Here is a 17079-nt window from a genome sequence, read left to right on the forward strand (position 1 = left end):
TGGGTGGGTGGGGCAGAAGAGGCTACGTTTGGTTCATGAATATTCGAGTAGGTTAATTAATCGTCGTAACCCGAGAGTGAGTTCGGGGCGCTCGCGCGCTCGCCACCTCACGCTACGGCAGCGTGGTTCGGATGAAATACAAAACGCCTTTGTGATGCGACACCGCTGCAAAGTCCTGCCAGCCCGTCCGTTTAATTATATGGTAATTTAACACTCTTATAAACACGCACCGTCTTCCGCAGCAACCCCGTTTCCGTCGCCCCTATGTATCCGCCACGCACCAGCTTTGAACAATCTGCTAGAGCACTGCTGCAGCAGCAGGTACATATGGATATATTATAATACTTGAGATGATGGTAATAATAATAATAATAATAATAATAATAATAATAATAATAATAATAATAATAATAATAATAATAAACGTAAGCAAAAAGCCGATGAAAAAGCATGCCAAGCGATAACGTCCTTGGACGCTTTAAAACTAAATTGTTTTACCTTACACGACGCTAAATCTATAACCTAAATAATTAAGAACAACATAATATTATGGCTACGGGCTTGGACTAAATTTTGGGAGATGGTAAACTGCGTCAAAATTAACCTTTTTCTAAAATTCGATATGTAAACTGCGGCAAAAAAAAATTTAACATTATACAATCTGCGACAAAACCGATAAGACACATTATACAAACTGCTGCAATTTATTTTATATACCTACCAAAGTTATTATATACTATTCATATATACATACCTATATGTGTACCTATATATCTTGTACAATGTACCTAATTATTATTAAATGCTTATGGAGTCCATATTATATTACACTTAATTATTGAAGTCACTAGAGACTGTTAGAGTATTAGGAGTAAAAATTAATAAAAAAGCAATTTGAAAATTGAAAAATATTATTATTAAAAATTATTTTAATAAATCGTTTTGATCGCATAGTAAAAAAATTCAAATAATACAATAATTACCTATTTACTCTACTTTATTAAACATTTTGTCGCTTATTCTTAAAACATACTTTCTTCAAAAATTCGTATCTTGAAATTCGTCTATCTTCTTTCATTTGTCGCTGTTCGTTAATACATTTATTATTTAGCGTTGTCCCTTTATTTCTTTTTTGTATTACCCCTTCTTCTGCACTTCTAATTTGTATATATGTGTCAACTTGAATATCTTGTAGAGCATCTATAAATTTATATAGTGATGGATGATGATGATAAAAATATGCATTACATTTTGAACGGAAAGATTCACATACATTATTTGTTATAACTTCTGATTTCAATGCCAACAAGGAAGGAAGGAATATTTCTTGCATATAATTGTCTGTTAAATAATCGCAAAATTTTACTATTTGATTATTAGATGGCATATCTGCAATCAAATCAAAAACAAACGAATCTTCGACTTCTTCAAGTTCAAGGAACGGATGACCAAAAATATAATTTAAAAATTTTCCTTCATCTGTGTCTCCTTCAATATAAAGTTTGGATAAACCCAAATTTTGAAATTTTCTGAGCCAAGCTGTAGTATATAATAACTTTGGTAGGTATATAAAATAAATTGCCGCAGTTTGTATTATGTGTCTTATCAGTTTTGTCGCAGATTGTATAATGTTAAATTTTTTTTTGCCGCAGTTTACATACAGCCTCAATTTTCATCAAAACTAAATTAAATTTAAAAAACGTCAGAATGTGAATCGGGCACTCATCCCTTACTCATCAGCATCAGATGAGAGGGAAGACCTACCTGTATGTGCCAGTTGTAACATACCTGAGATCAAACATATCATAACAGAATGATATGTCTCTCCCATGAAACGGATAAACGGGAAGAAGGAGTACCAGACATCCTATCTGAAGCCCTTCATCCAGACAACATAAATAACACAATGACATTTATGATTAAGACTAATTTAATCAATCATTTGAACTACTACATTAATGTTAGGTTATGTATTTTAAGATAATATAATGTGAACCTTGTAAAATATTTGCAGTCAATCGACTATATTTATATTATAAAAATAAATAAAAATAAACGTAAGCCTAACTACGACTGTTATTTTGATCTGTTATTCTGTTTGGTTTATCCGTCTGCTCCATGTCTCCGCCCACCATTATCACGTCAAGTCTTCTGAGACACCGAGCGACCGTTTACCGAAACGGTTATTGAATAGTTTCTAATTAGTAATGACAATACATTGTCGGTTATGCATAGTCGTGTACATGAATTAGACATTTTACTAATGCTGCGATGTCTAGTAGTTTTGACTGAGTTTTTTTTTTTTTTTTGGGGGGGGGGGGTAATAATGTGCTGTTAAAGCATCATTCAACGATCGAAATTAATGTAAAGCTAGAAAATTAAAGTGGCAATGTGACATACGCTTTCATTGGTGCTCCACCCCCTCCCACACACAGTAAAAAGTTTTGAACCAAAATCATTTATTAAATGCATTATACTCTGTTGTCAATGAACGTTCTTACATTCGGGTTCGTGCACTGACAAAATGTGACATGAGTATAATATACGCGTATTATCGAAGCCGGTTATATAACATTAATCGTCCGGAAAGAAACCGCGATAAGATGAATGTAAGTGTTGAATCTCTTTGTAATATAATACCCACCATTCGTCATTAGTTTTTCAAAAAGAATCCGATGAAATAATATAGCGATTCAAATTCCTGAAAATATAACTTTATACATATTTCATAATATTTCGTAAGTCAGTCGATATTGGTTTTCGCAATATATGATAATATTAACAAGAGAAAAACTATAATGAGGTATTAATATTTTATAATAAGATCGAATCAGAAAAATGACATTATGTCAAAATAGGGTATTCATACCCTCTGCAGTTAATGTTCAAATATCCTAGTATATTATTTTATTTTACACTTATCTACCCCTCGTTAAAATCAGCTAGGTTGTAAAATGTAAACCTGTTAGCTGGTATCTGGTGTAACGATATAAACTATCGAACCCTTCTTTTACGCTGATACAATATAATGATAAGGGGCTATAGGCAGCACAATCCAGCACAACCTAACCCGCGAAAACAGAAATAAAAACTACCTACAATAATATGATTTATTATAGAGAATACGTATTGCACTACAATTATTGTTATGAATAATCAGATATTCGAGTTCAAATCATTTAGAAGGCTACTACTATACTTAACCAGGTACTCAACACTTTATTTTTCCACTATTAATGCTAATTATGATGAAAGACCATGTATTATTTAACACTAAAGACTGAATCGCAATAATATGTTTTATCGTATTTTTTTAAACGTAGCCTGTAGATAATTATAATATATTTTTGCATAGGTACATACATATTATATCTACTGCATAATTTGTCGTACTATGTCAATTTATGTAAACAAAAAACAATGTGACTGGACTCGGGAGACCATCTAACAGAAATAAAGTACTCTATATATACAAAACCACATGTTGATATAACACCATTGTTGATCACAGTGATTATTACTATTAATAATGATGCGTCATCAAACTGATCAAAGCTCGTTCTTTACTTTAGGTAATTAATGACATTCTAATAATATGCTCGTGTGTCAGTATCGGCACTATTTGGTGCATCCGATACTAGGCTGTATTCCTTGTTGGGCACCACCAGTGCGGGTATTAAGCACAATATTATATAATAATATAGGTACCTATAATATATTTCGTGGAACAATATGAATCCAATATAACACATTATAATTATTGATTGAACTACACATATAATTGTGTTTCTAGTAAGATTTTGTCATATTATAATATTATAGTGTACTATTATACCCCTCTGCTGTGGCTATATTATTATGTTATATAACCGTTATATTATACGTATTCGGCCGTCCATCGTGCACACATAATAATATTATTAATTATATACATATATATTACATTGTACATAATAGGTAGGTACATAATAATAATAATAATAATAATATATCTACGTTCTGTGTATACGTTTAGTTGATTAGCGGGTGTATAATATCGCTCGCCCCCGCGTCATGTATAGGTATACGCATTGCATTATGCACACCCCGCAAACACGTGTAATCGAAGTCTGGAATTTCCGATCAGTTTGCTGGGTACACCAAACAGGGGTAGTGATTGGCATTCGACAGAAGCTTCATAGGCGCGAAATGCATAGCACCCCCTCAGTAGGGCACGTACGCGGCGTATACAACATTATGTGCGCGTTGTTATTAAACTAATATGTTCGTTGTGTATTATCTATACTCCAAGTCCGCCTGTGTTGTATTCCGCATAACTAAACAACAATGCACGCGGCCGAAGGACATGTACTATAAATAGGTACTATCAATGATGTCGGAAATGATTGAGTGTGTGTGTGTGTGTGTGTGTGTGTGTGTGTGTGTGTGTGTGTGTGTGTGTGTGTGCACCTATTGTGGGTTAATTGTATTGACATAATAATCTGATGTATGATATCAAAATAGACTAATATATGGATCAGTGGTGTGACTTTCGACATTTTGGCCCTGAAAAATGTTCAGCAGTTCTTTCCATGATTTATATCACAGGTACTATGATGTATTATTATAGGGTCACTTCGGGCCGGACTTGGATGGTTAGAACGAAAACAATGTTTTCTTTAGACTTAATAACTTATGCAATTAAAGTTATATCAACAGTGTCACCGCGTATATAGGTTAGTGTTCCCTTTTCTACAGCACAATCATACTTTTTGCTAACATAACACACGAGTTTCGATGGAACCAATAATTTTTTCATCAAATACCAAAGTCAAGTGTGTATGCCAATGTGTTAGAATTCGAAACGATAATTGGGAGTGGTGGGAGAATTTAGTGACTTTTGAAATTATATTTTATAAAAATACAAACTAATCGAATAAAGGGATTCCAATTTTAGTATTTGAACCAGCGGACGTCGCCGTCAAGACCACTAATCCCTCAATCGTCTTAGTTACGCCACTGAAGTATATATATATATATCGTTACATAACAATAATATGTACTACACATGAGCATTTTCGTAGCAGATTTTATCGGACTCGAGGACCGGGAGTAGCAGTTGTCTGCTGTCTAGTCGAATTTATCTCTCACGAGCTTTTCTTTGGTTTCCGGACGATTAGTCGGCCCGCTGCCGGAGGCACACGTCTACGCCGTCTCCTGCAGGACTGTCGCAGAGATTTGTCGACGTACATCATGTCGTGTCGCGCAGGATCGCCGCTGCTGCGGCCATTTATACCATTCGCAGACGATCGATTTGCGATTTATCTATGTGCAACTATATTCATTTAATTATATATATATATATATATATATATATATATAGTATACCACGAGCGGTACGTTGTGCAAAACGTGCTGACAGCGGCGGCGGGTCTTTAATGTCGGACGTACACGTTATATTACCTAAAAGCCCATTGCCGGCTGGCGGGGGTGGGGCGGTAGCGTTGTAGCGTGCAGCGAGAGGAGTAGTAGTGGGGCAACCGGCACATTTGTCAAATGAACCGAACCGCGAGGACAGATAAAACGGGACCGAACACTATATACTAGTATTGCGCTATATGTATATATATATATATATCATGTATCATCAGTATATATATATATATATGTAGTATATCTATGTTGTATACACTACTGCGAGCGTAGTTTATTAACGACGACCCACCCGCCGCTCGCCGCACGTCGTCGCGAAACGTCAGTGGCGACGGGGTTCCCCGATCCGGTCATTTGTTAACTTCAATCTAATCAAAACGAAACGTCCGTGTCTGTAGTTGTGTGCGTGAGTTCGAGCGCTCACTATCTTCTCGTCACGACATTACTGTATTTGTCAACGTCCCCCTAGTGCGATATTGTATATTATATTATATTGTTATTACCTACTTCACGACGTCTGAACGCCGCCACACTCCCGCCATATCGACGTTATTATGTTATTATTATTATTATTCAATATAATTTATTTTTCCTCCAACCTGCACCCTATCCCCTCACCACGGATATCCGTTCGGCGATTGTTAATACATCTACCCCCTTCCCCCACCCCACAGCTGTAACGCGACGTAATTCGACCGTTCTTCTATGTACACCTAGTCTACATTATAATAATAATAATATGGTATTGTAGTATTTTATATTGCGGCGCTTTCCACGCTCATAACGATGATAATAATAATATTACCATGTACAATGTCAATACTATTATCGTTTTCGAATGTGTTTTATGTACCATGTCATAATATTTTTACCTGCTTGCAATTAATCTTTCGATAAAGTCTATGGCATCGAGTTTGAACAGTAAGTTATTATGCAGGTTCCGACTATTTGTAATTTCATATTTTACATTCTGAGTGCAGCAATCATTTTTGATCTACACCCTTTGTCACCGGAAAAAGAGATACAGTTTCGGTTAGTATACTTCTTCCGGAATAGAATAGAATACAAGACGTATTATACAGTACCTATTCGATATTTTCAGTTTTTAAAATGCTATTTAAATTTTTAATAGTTCTCGTTTTTATTGATATTCATAGTATTTCATAACGAACACAATAACACTTTTCAGCCATCACTTTAATATAATAAATACCTAAAATATAAATAAAATCAATGTTCGACTTACTCTCAATACTATTTTGCTATATAAGTATCATAATATTATATTATAGTACCCCATACACTCTACAGTATACACATACATACAATATATTGTATAAGTACAATCATTCATCTTTGAGATAAATAATGTCTGTAAATCCATTGAAATCCGTTTTTGCGACATCGCCAATTTCACTTCTAGTTTCCATTATATTGAACCAACGTTTTGATGAATTTTTCTTCGTTACTTTTTCTAAAGTCTGAAAAAAGTATTTTACCGCACAAAATCGATATATACACTATAAATAAAAGCTATGTGCACTTGTAGTTTTAAAAACAAGCTAAAGTTAAAGAAAATAAGAAAATCCATCACTTAAGGAAACACTACGGTGAAATTAAATGCTTTAAGAAAACAAAGGTATTAATCATTTTTCTAAATTTGGAACTTATTTTATTTTTCTCATTTAATAATATTATGTCAGCTGTAAGAAAAATTGCTATTTACGGTGTAATCATACAGAAAATGATTTAGCTATATTCCTCTTATTGTAAGTTGAACTGCAAAAAGTGGATGAGTAGAGTTACTAGTGTTATAAAATAAGATTTATCACCTACACATTCGTAATATTATCAAACAAGTATTCTCTGTATAAGGTACATCTTAGCCAATATACTGAATCCTAAAATATATAAATATCAGTTACTAATTATTTTTTATTTTTTTTGTATCTTAACCAAACGTCTGAGTTACCGCTCTAATACATATTATCGGTTTGCCATAATATATTATACATGTTACTATAGTAGAAACTACTTGTTAGTTTAATAGTATAAATTAATACCTATATAGATATTGATATTTTAACGTATTTAATTTTAATAGGCTGCAGTTAAAAATGTAAAATATATTAACTTACTATGCATATTATTTTAATAAACTTATTAATAAACTGTAGTTTTAAGTATTGCTTATATTTTCCATTTTAGAACCATATAATAATTCACTTGTAAAATACTAAAATAGGGCATAGTTGTTAAGTATTTATTTTTCTTACTCGTTTAAACAATTTTATATTAAATTTTATTTGAAAACAATTTTCAGCTCATATTTATGTGAAAGAAAAGTTTTTTCTGAATATAACTCTAATATAAATAAAGTAAAAAACATATGATTGGCTTAAATTAAATTATGTGATTATTTTTCAAGATAGCTTAGGTAGTACCTATTGAGTATAATACACGAAAATAGATAAAACATTTTTACATCTTAATTTAAAAAGAAAAATCACAAACCAATTTTTCACTATAAGTTTCGCTGACTTCCGATATGTTATTAATAACATATTTTATTTTTAAATGAAAACCTTCGGTTTCTTCTTAAGGATTTAATAAATAAAGATCTTACTAAGATTAGTATTCATAAAATTAAGTAGAGATCGAGTTGAGTTTAAAGTTATTCATTGTGGATATTATAGATATAATATTATTAAAATATAGAATACGCGTGTGTGCATTTTCGTTTAAAGCATACCGTAGTAAAAATCCCGAGTCTCAATAAAACAAGAACTTTTATAAAAGAGCACTTGGTGTGATCTTTAAAACTAAAACAATTGCAATGAAAAAGCTATTTCAGAAAATTTAAACTGTGTGCGTTCACAGCATTTATAAAAAAAAAGACCATACGTGTTTATTTGATGGCTGCATACTTAAAACAACTTGAGTATAATGGGCCATCTGCAATGGATTTATTTATTTGTTATGGGATATCGCGAAACAAATATTAAGTCTATTGGTGTTCGGGTAAAAAAGTTCCCAAGAAGATAAATTATGCATAATAAAATCGATCGGTTGATTCGAAAAGTTTGAAATGATACTCCAAGGATACCGGATATTATATAGGCAGGTATTCAGAAAACCGTATTAGAGTCGATCTCATAATAAAACAGATTTCGAATCACACAACAGGCACTTATAGAAAAATACTCACGTCCAGTACGTATACCGTCCTACAATCCTACGTATATAATATACTGCTACCGTATTATCTCTCGTTTATTTACAAAATATTTTATAACCCAGCGATGACCGTACGGTAATTTATCGCCATACACTTCTATACCACACTAGCTATGGCGTTTTATTGTCCAAAATATTGCTTATCCGTTTTAAAATTATATTCAGTTCTATGATTTCGATTTGTACGCTATATGATTCTAATTATTATATTTTATATATGTAGAGTACATATTTTATCACTCTCAGCTTTTATTTGAGTACAATTCACACAAGTAATGTACGCATGACTCGATGTATTCATATTATTACGTCTCAAACTCTCATATTATTCGTCTGCAACGAATTTCATCTCTTTTTGTATATTATATAACAGATTACATAATACATAATATCCCACGTTGCATTATATATTATTAAATCCTGTCTTTTGTCCAGGTATACTGAATTCGATTTTTCAACTGCCGTGTCGCCGACACGTGTTTTTTTTTTTTTAGAGGGGTCATGCGAGTGAGAAATGATGAAAAATAGAGACCCAGGGTGATATATGTAATATTGTTTGCACATTTCACTGTATACAATATATTATAATACGTATATGATACTATGAAAAAAAAGAACCTATATAATATGTACATACAAATTACGACGGGGAAAAGAGTGACACGAAGGTGTATGAAGAAGAGGATCATAGGTAGGTATAGGCGCTTAGGCATGTAAAATATTTCTCGCGTAGAAAACAAGACGTCTATCGTGGTCTTACGGCATCACATTCGAGAATATATTGAGCTCTTTAACAGTTGCGGATCGCTGGCCTACGTGGCTTGTACCTAGGTATATAATAATAATCGAATATAGGTAGCTTATACACATATATATATCGCAAGAGCAGGTGTGAAGTTACCTTTGTACTTTTATTACCACGTCGTCGCCACTTTAATCCCGATTTAATCTCGGCGCGACTGTCCGTTTGACTTTCGCCGAAAAGTTTTGCCGCGAGAAAACAACATCCATCTTATTATTGTCGGGTGACACAAACGCGTCAGACGACATTACTCGCGTAATCAACCTAATGGGTTTTTGCTCCACTCCTCTCCCCCTCCCACGCATCATCATGCCGCCTCACTAAGTCCCACAGTCTATTCATCCACAACTCACAAGCCGCCTACATCGTCTCCTTTTGTCGTGTATAGCCTCAAAATACCCTCCCCCCCACACACACATACATACACACACTCTCTTACATCCCGCCTACACGTCTTTCCATCGTGTGATTTATAATATATATGCGGCGAAGAATACGTTTTCAAAGATTGAAATATATATATATATATATATAATATAAATAGTCTGCAGCTTTTATTTCAGATTTGACATATGTTCCGGCTGTGAACCGACGAGTGTCACCGGTATGTCTACGAAAACGATTTGCACACCTACCTGGTACAATTATTATATTTCTAACTTCAACACTTTGATTTTTAAACTGATGATATTTGACAACATAGACAAACAAAATGTGTACGAAAAAAAAATATTAAGTTGACACATTCTTTTCATTATACTTCATTGTCTAGTATAAACTAAAACCAAAACGTCGACAGCAGTTTTCTCTTCGGAATTCAACTAGTTGTTACTAAATTTTTCCAATTATATTTTAAATTGTATTGAAAGAAGTAGGCATTTAGGTGGGCGAGCTTACACAGTTAGATCAATATTATACTAATCGAAACACAATTATAACAAAGGTATCTTTTTTTTAACGCCTTTTGACGTGGTGATTTTGCTTTCACATTCGGTGAACTGTTATCGACAAAACATCTTGTCGATTGACATTATTTGAAAACGAACACGTTAAGTCTTCCACCATATGTGCACAATATATCTGCTGGATTGACGAGAAATAAATATCGAAAGGTTTAAGGTGCTCGGTCAAAATAATAAGAATACACCTAAGATTATTATAATAATAATATGAATCTTTTTTATAGATAGTTATTGTTGGTACCAAATCATTTACTTCAAAGAAAATTCAAAGCCCGTTCAAATGAGATGACGCTTTTATCCTAGGTGATCTATTTAACGTAAGATACTCGTTATTTTTCAATAAAACTATTAGCGTTATCTAGAATAATTATATTTTTCATACTAATAATTTTTTTAATTTTTATACTTTTTTTTTTAATGACAACATTCATTTTTGATTTATTATACTTTATTCCGAGAATACTTGGATATATAAAGTCGACTTTTGACAAGTATAGCTTACGTGTTATCAGCATTTCAAGTTTTGATGAGTGCGGTGGTCTCCGAAAAAGATTGGATCGATAATCCACTCAACAAAACTTTGAATACTAATAGCAAATATTATTAAAAAATATATAATTTGGTACACAAATGTGGTTTTGTAACTACTGAAATCATATTTTCAAAAACGTTAAAAGGGTTATTTTTTAAAGTAATAATGATGGTGTCTGATTGCGGTGAATGGATGATTTTCGTAATCGAATATTTGAAATATATTACGAAATTGGTTCCTGACCTTACCATACATACCTAGGTATAAACCCTAAGGGAGTACCACCATTATGACGGGTGAACCTAAGTCTACAATATAACATGTAATGTAACTTCATGTCATTGACATGTCGGTCATACATATAAATTTCATAGGCACATCGAGGTCCGACCACCTTTCATTATACACATAGTTATATTATTGCCCTTAGGTATTACGTCGTGTATTATTATATCGGCGCACGCCGTTCAAAATAATTATTTTGCTCCCTCGTGGACTCGTCCGTCGATTACTTTGCGGCTTGTTTGTTTTGTTCGCCCGCGTCATCGGCTGTCGTCCGCGAGCGTGTGACGGACGACCGAGCTTGCCCCCCCCCTCTGCCCAAAGCTCCCGGGACCGACCGTGCTATTAGAGTGATTAAACTCGTTACAGGTGCGCCACCGCCGAAACCCGTTGCCCCCCCCCCTCCTGGAAACACACATCGCGTCCTGTTTAGAACGCTCTAGCGTCACTACGTCATTGTATTAGTGTACTGTAATATATAATATTATAACCGAGCCCGAGAGCACTACCGTTAATGAATTGTCAGAAAAAGCATGTTGCAACACAGAGTGTTATAGCTGCGGTACACGTGTATAAAATACGTGTCACATTGGTGTGGGTGAGCGAGTGTGTGAGTGAATTAGTGAGTGTGAGTGAGTGAGGTGACTGTTTCAACGCGAATCGGGTCGAGTTATCGAGTTGAGATATCTTTGATGACCGTTGCGGACGTCCTGAATACGGTAAAGCACGATTCCGTACGATTTTGAATTTTGATCAAGCAATGGTTTGTCGAAATTTCCATATTGAATAACACGATTAAGTTCGTTTTTCTGTGCAATGTTGCCATATGTTATTATTATAAATTTGCTTAATTTTCGTAAGTAATAAATTTATAAAAAAAGTTAAAAGTTAAACAATTGTCAATTTGTATAAAAAAAATATGAACCTATAAAATTGTTTGAAAATAACTATAATTTGATAGCATGGTAGCTGTTAAAAATATTTGATTATATTTTTCTGAATCAAATATTCGTTGTATTCGCAGGTTGTGTGATCTAAACGTTGTTTGTCGCTTAAGACGGAGAAACATGGCGACCGACCGGCAGAAACCGAAAGTCTCTTTGGACCCTCACTAATAGTCACGTATACGCAAAACTACAAAACGTTATAACTAAATCAAAATATAGTTAAATCCTACACATAACCTTATGGAAATCTGGCAACATATCGCACTAAAATATTGGGTACAAAACCTACAGAATCGTCTGACTTAGAATGTGCACTATTCCGTACGTTGATAAGGACCGTGCGGAATCGTGTTCTATTCTCTGAATAATCGTACATCGTCTTCAGACAAGAGAAGTATAGTGTCCGGTTTAACGACAATAATTATATGTAAACACCTAGTAAAAATAATTATATCGTTGGCTTTCACATCAAGAAAGTTACCACCCCTGGTCTAAACGATAAAACATAACGATATGTTATAACGTGTTTTAATATTGAATAATATTCCTCATTTCAGTAGAAATTGCTCTTTCCAAATAAAAACGATTATAATCCAATAGTAAAATACATTTAAAAAATACAATGTAGTATGATTTTAAAACGAACCTTAAACGACTTCACTATGAGAAATAACAGGAATGAAATTCACTGCGCAGATGATAATATTACACTCGGCATTCGGCGATCGGTGTTCAAAGACCACCCTGTATGTATAAGTACTTTTGGATATTAAATTATTGTTTATAGTAGAAAACTAGAAACGATAAGAGTGTACAACCAGCGCGTCCCGTCTGAAAAAGACGAATTTATATGTTTCTTGGTATTTTTTTCCTTTTGGATTTAAGAATTTTGTTTCAGACATTTTTTTAATCGCTTGAAACTCGTATTGTTCGTTTACAATGTGCGCTCTGTATATTATAGCGTATTACACGACCTCTTTGAAAAAATCCGATAGTCTATACTGCAGCAGTAGTTATTATATAAAAACGTAAAGGCATTAGAGATCTCGTTTTACGATCACTCAGAACTGTAAAAACAATGAACGCCTTAATCACGGACAGCAGTTCTATACAATATGATATACCCCACACTATTTTATGCGTCTCTAAATGTCTTGTTCTTAAGCGCGGTGTAACACATACATAATATTATGATATATATAACTTTCAGTATAATAATAATACTGAACGAGTGGAGATCTCGATATACACATCCAAGTACGACGTTATTGTTGTACACTTTTTCATGTCTAAAAACATATTGTTATATAGGATCTGATCTGTACATGGGTGTTATAGTTTTTTTCTATTTTAGATTCTTATAGAGGAGCGGGGAGTAACAATGATATTGTACTGCAATGATGTGAGCACTTTTTTTCGGCCAACACTTTTCGGGGTCAAATAGTTTCATGCAGCATTTCTTTGCAGTGAATTGGAAATTGAAAAATTTGTATAATAAATATAATATTTTGTAGTATAGAAGTTTCCGAGATAATCGCAGAAAACCGGCAGCAAAAATTAATCAAAGATATAAAACTGAGCATGGTTTTTTTAACAAAATGTTGACATATTTTTGGTTAAAGTGTATATAATCGTCTATCAATTATACTAAAATATAAATGCATAATAAAATATAATACTAGTTTATTATTATATTATATATAGATAGGTATTGTTGCTTTTGAATAAAAAAACAATATGACTACGTTCCCATTCATAAGTGCTACAAATTTCACGATTCATGCACATATACTATATACATGGAAGAGTTTTTGCTTTTCGAAAAAATAAAACACATAGTACGTTAACATTAGGGTAAACATCTTAGTATAGGTACTTGCGGTGAATTAATATTTAATAAAAGTGGCTTATGAAATTAATTACTTCAATCAAAATTGCTACTTAGAAAAAAATTAATTGTAATTAATATAAATTAACTAATGACCTCTGTTAATATAAGATAAAAAAAAACCAAAATGCTTCTATTTGTTTGTTTATAATTTTATTAATACAGAAAATAAACAAAATATACCACAACAATATTTACACTACGACAAAATATCGATACAAAAATAATCCAGAATTTATAACCAAAATATTATATAGTGATGGATTTTGAACAAAAATGTATAAAATAATTTAAAGGTTTTTACATTAATGACGAAATCTATGGATGTTTTTTTTTTCATTTGACCCATGTTTATGGCGAAAAATGCAATGGCGTATATTAAAAAATAGACGAAAGATTAGATACAATTGTAAAAGCATGAAAGTAAAGTAATCAAAATAAATATATAAAATCAAACTTGACATAAGGGTATTTTTTTTATAGTTTTTAACAAAAATATATTTTAATATGTATGTACTTCATACATATGTCATATATAATATGTAATCTACGACTTATTTTTTAATTAATTTTTACTAAAACATTTTTGAAAAGGAAGAAATATTTTTTTTTGTGCATGTTGTTTAAACTGTATTTTTATAATATGGGTTTTTGGAAATTACTTATTAGTTATGCGATATCATACGTACGAGTTCATGATGTACAATAATAATTTGCATTGTTGTATTTATATTTTTTCATGGAATATTTATGTCTGGAATAATTTTTCTCGTTTATTAATTTGAACAGCAACATTTATAGTATTAAAAAAATAAAAATTTTAAATTAATATTTATACTGGATATTTTGTTTTTAGAATATTTATTTGAGATATTTTGTTAAAATATCGCATAGACGCTGTGTCGCTGTCTATATTATATTTATATTATATTACCTATGCACTCAGTGAATTGTCAATTAGTACAATCACTTTCACTGACCATTTCGCGTCAATTAAAAGCTAACTGGTGTAATAATTTCAAGTATGTAGATAGATAACGAAACAATATTTTGAGGTTAATTGCATTTATCTTGATCGCAGTTATTATACATTTCGATTAAAATTTTCAAAAATAAGGAATAGGTGGTTGCGGTTTTGATTTAAATGTTGTTGTTTATAGGTATAGGTTTCATAACTCGAATATCTGCTGCGATGTTTTGACTATTATTTATTAAGCAGACCTGCCTTCGTTTCGTACAGTTAATATTATTTCCTCGCTTCAGTCGGGGACGTCTAAACCTATTTTCTTAGTGAAATAATATAATATCACAGTGTATAATATTATTATTATTATTATTATTATTATTATTTGTGCGACCGGATCCGGTTCGGTACGCGGATCGCGCCGCACGTACATGATAATAATATTATCATGGTTCTCTGTAACCCTCGTCGATTCGGGTGCACCCCAAATTCGGTGTTTTCGACTCCCCCGCAGCAGCCCGACTGACGGGATCGTCCTGCAGTTTTACTCAATCCCTTCGGTGTACGATTCAGTCGTGTTGTGCTACAGTGGCGGTGGCGGTGGCAGTATATATGTATATATATATATATATATATATCATATTATTATATGTATGTACAGGTGCAGGACGACACGCGTCGAGTCCTGAGCGGGTATTACAATACAATTACGATGTTTGTGTCACTGTCCCGCACTAGACCATCGTAAACACGAATATTTACCAAAGCGGGGTCGAGAACGGTCGGCCGACGCGATACTTATACATATATCGTAATTCGTAGGCGTCCCCGGCGGCCGATTCGGCTCGCCCGTCGCGCGTAATCCCACCGGTGCGGCCCATAAAAACCCGTATAAAATATATATCGTACGTTACTTATATGTATGTTATAATATGTATTTATAGGTATAAACCAGCTATACCTAACCTATGTGTACCGGATACTACTACACTTGTAGTTTTTTATTCGTCCAATATATTTTTAATAACCGAATTATATTGTTATTATACGCGGATCCGCGACGAAATAAATGTCCTCCAAACGTACCTAATCATATCTATATACAATATACATGTATACACTTTACATCATATGTATATATATATATTTACTAGCTCGAAAGCACTTATACCGCTACAGTAACTATATATAATAATATATGTATTATACATGGTATAGCTACATACATAAAACCTTTTTGTTTTGAGCAGTTTTTTTTTTTTATCACAAAACGATATAATACCACCCAAAAGTTACTCACGATATGACTTCGAGACGATAAAATCCTGCACGTTCGGACATATAAAGTTTAATGGTATATAAGGCCAATTCGACATAGAAACGCGTGTATATTAGTGCTACCATATATCATTATTATTATATGAAAACATTGTTATCGAGCTGCAAGAGCACATTGACCAAACAAACCGGTGATGCCTATTTTATATTATGCATAATTACATATTTAAATATTATGTATAAAAAGGCATGCACGTGTGTAAGTGTGTTTACTTAAACAAGTCACTAAAAATAAAGTAATTTATTAATTAAGTTGAGTATACAATGTATTAAGTGTGTGTGTTTAACCATTTTAACCAGTCAATAACAAAACTCCGGTCTCCATTCGTTTTTGAGGACTGTACCCAGTTTGTTTATATTAACTCGTCATCCACTTACGCACTTCTTCTGCAAACCTTTTATCAGTTGAAAATACTTTTTTTTTAAATTAAATATTTTAAATTGAATAGGTACGTACGGAAACGAAAACACAAACACACACACACACACACACACACACACTTCAAAAAAGTTATCTCTGATGTATCTCTTAGTTTTCAGTATTATAAGTTCATCTACTAGCTGCTATACAGAGTCATTTGTAATAAATTATTAATTAGCAAAAATAAATTACTTGAATTTATTATATATTTATATACACGATACATAAATGTAGCTTTTACGTATAAATTATTCGTATATATATATATATATTTGCTATTTCAAATGTATGTTC

The 17079-nt window shown here is 32.7% G+C and overlaps 1 long non-coding RNA gene across 1 annotated transcript in view; it reads left to right on the forward strand.

Annotated features, from left to right (window-relative positions):
* Positions 1-2014, forward strand: part of LOC111041160 — an 8151-nt gene extending 6137 nt beyond the window's left edge. The window contains exons 2-3 of the long non-coding RNA XR_002605290.1: positions 1381-1560; positions 1653-2014. This is a non-coding gene — a long non-coding RNA (uncharacterized LOC111041160). The remainder of the gene's footprint in view (positions 1-1380; positions 1561-1652) is intronic.
* The last annotated feature ends 15065 nt before the right edge of the window (positions 2015-17079 follow it).

The sequence above is a fragment of the Myzus persicae genome, unplaced genomic scaffold, assembly GCF_001856785.1.
Source record: "Myzus persicae strain clone G006 unplaced genomic scaffold, MPER_G0061.0, whole genome shotgun sequence".
NCBI classification, from domain to species: domain Eukaryota; kingdom Metazoa; phylum Arthropoda; class Insecta; order Hemiptera; family Aphididae; genus Myzus; species Myzus persicae.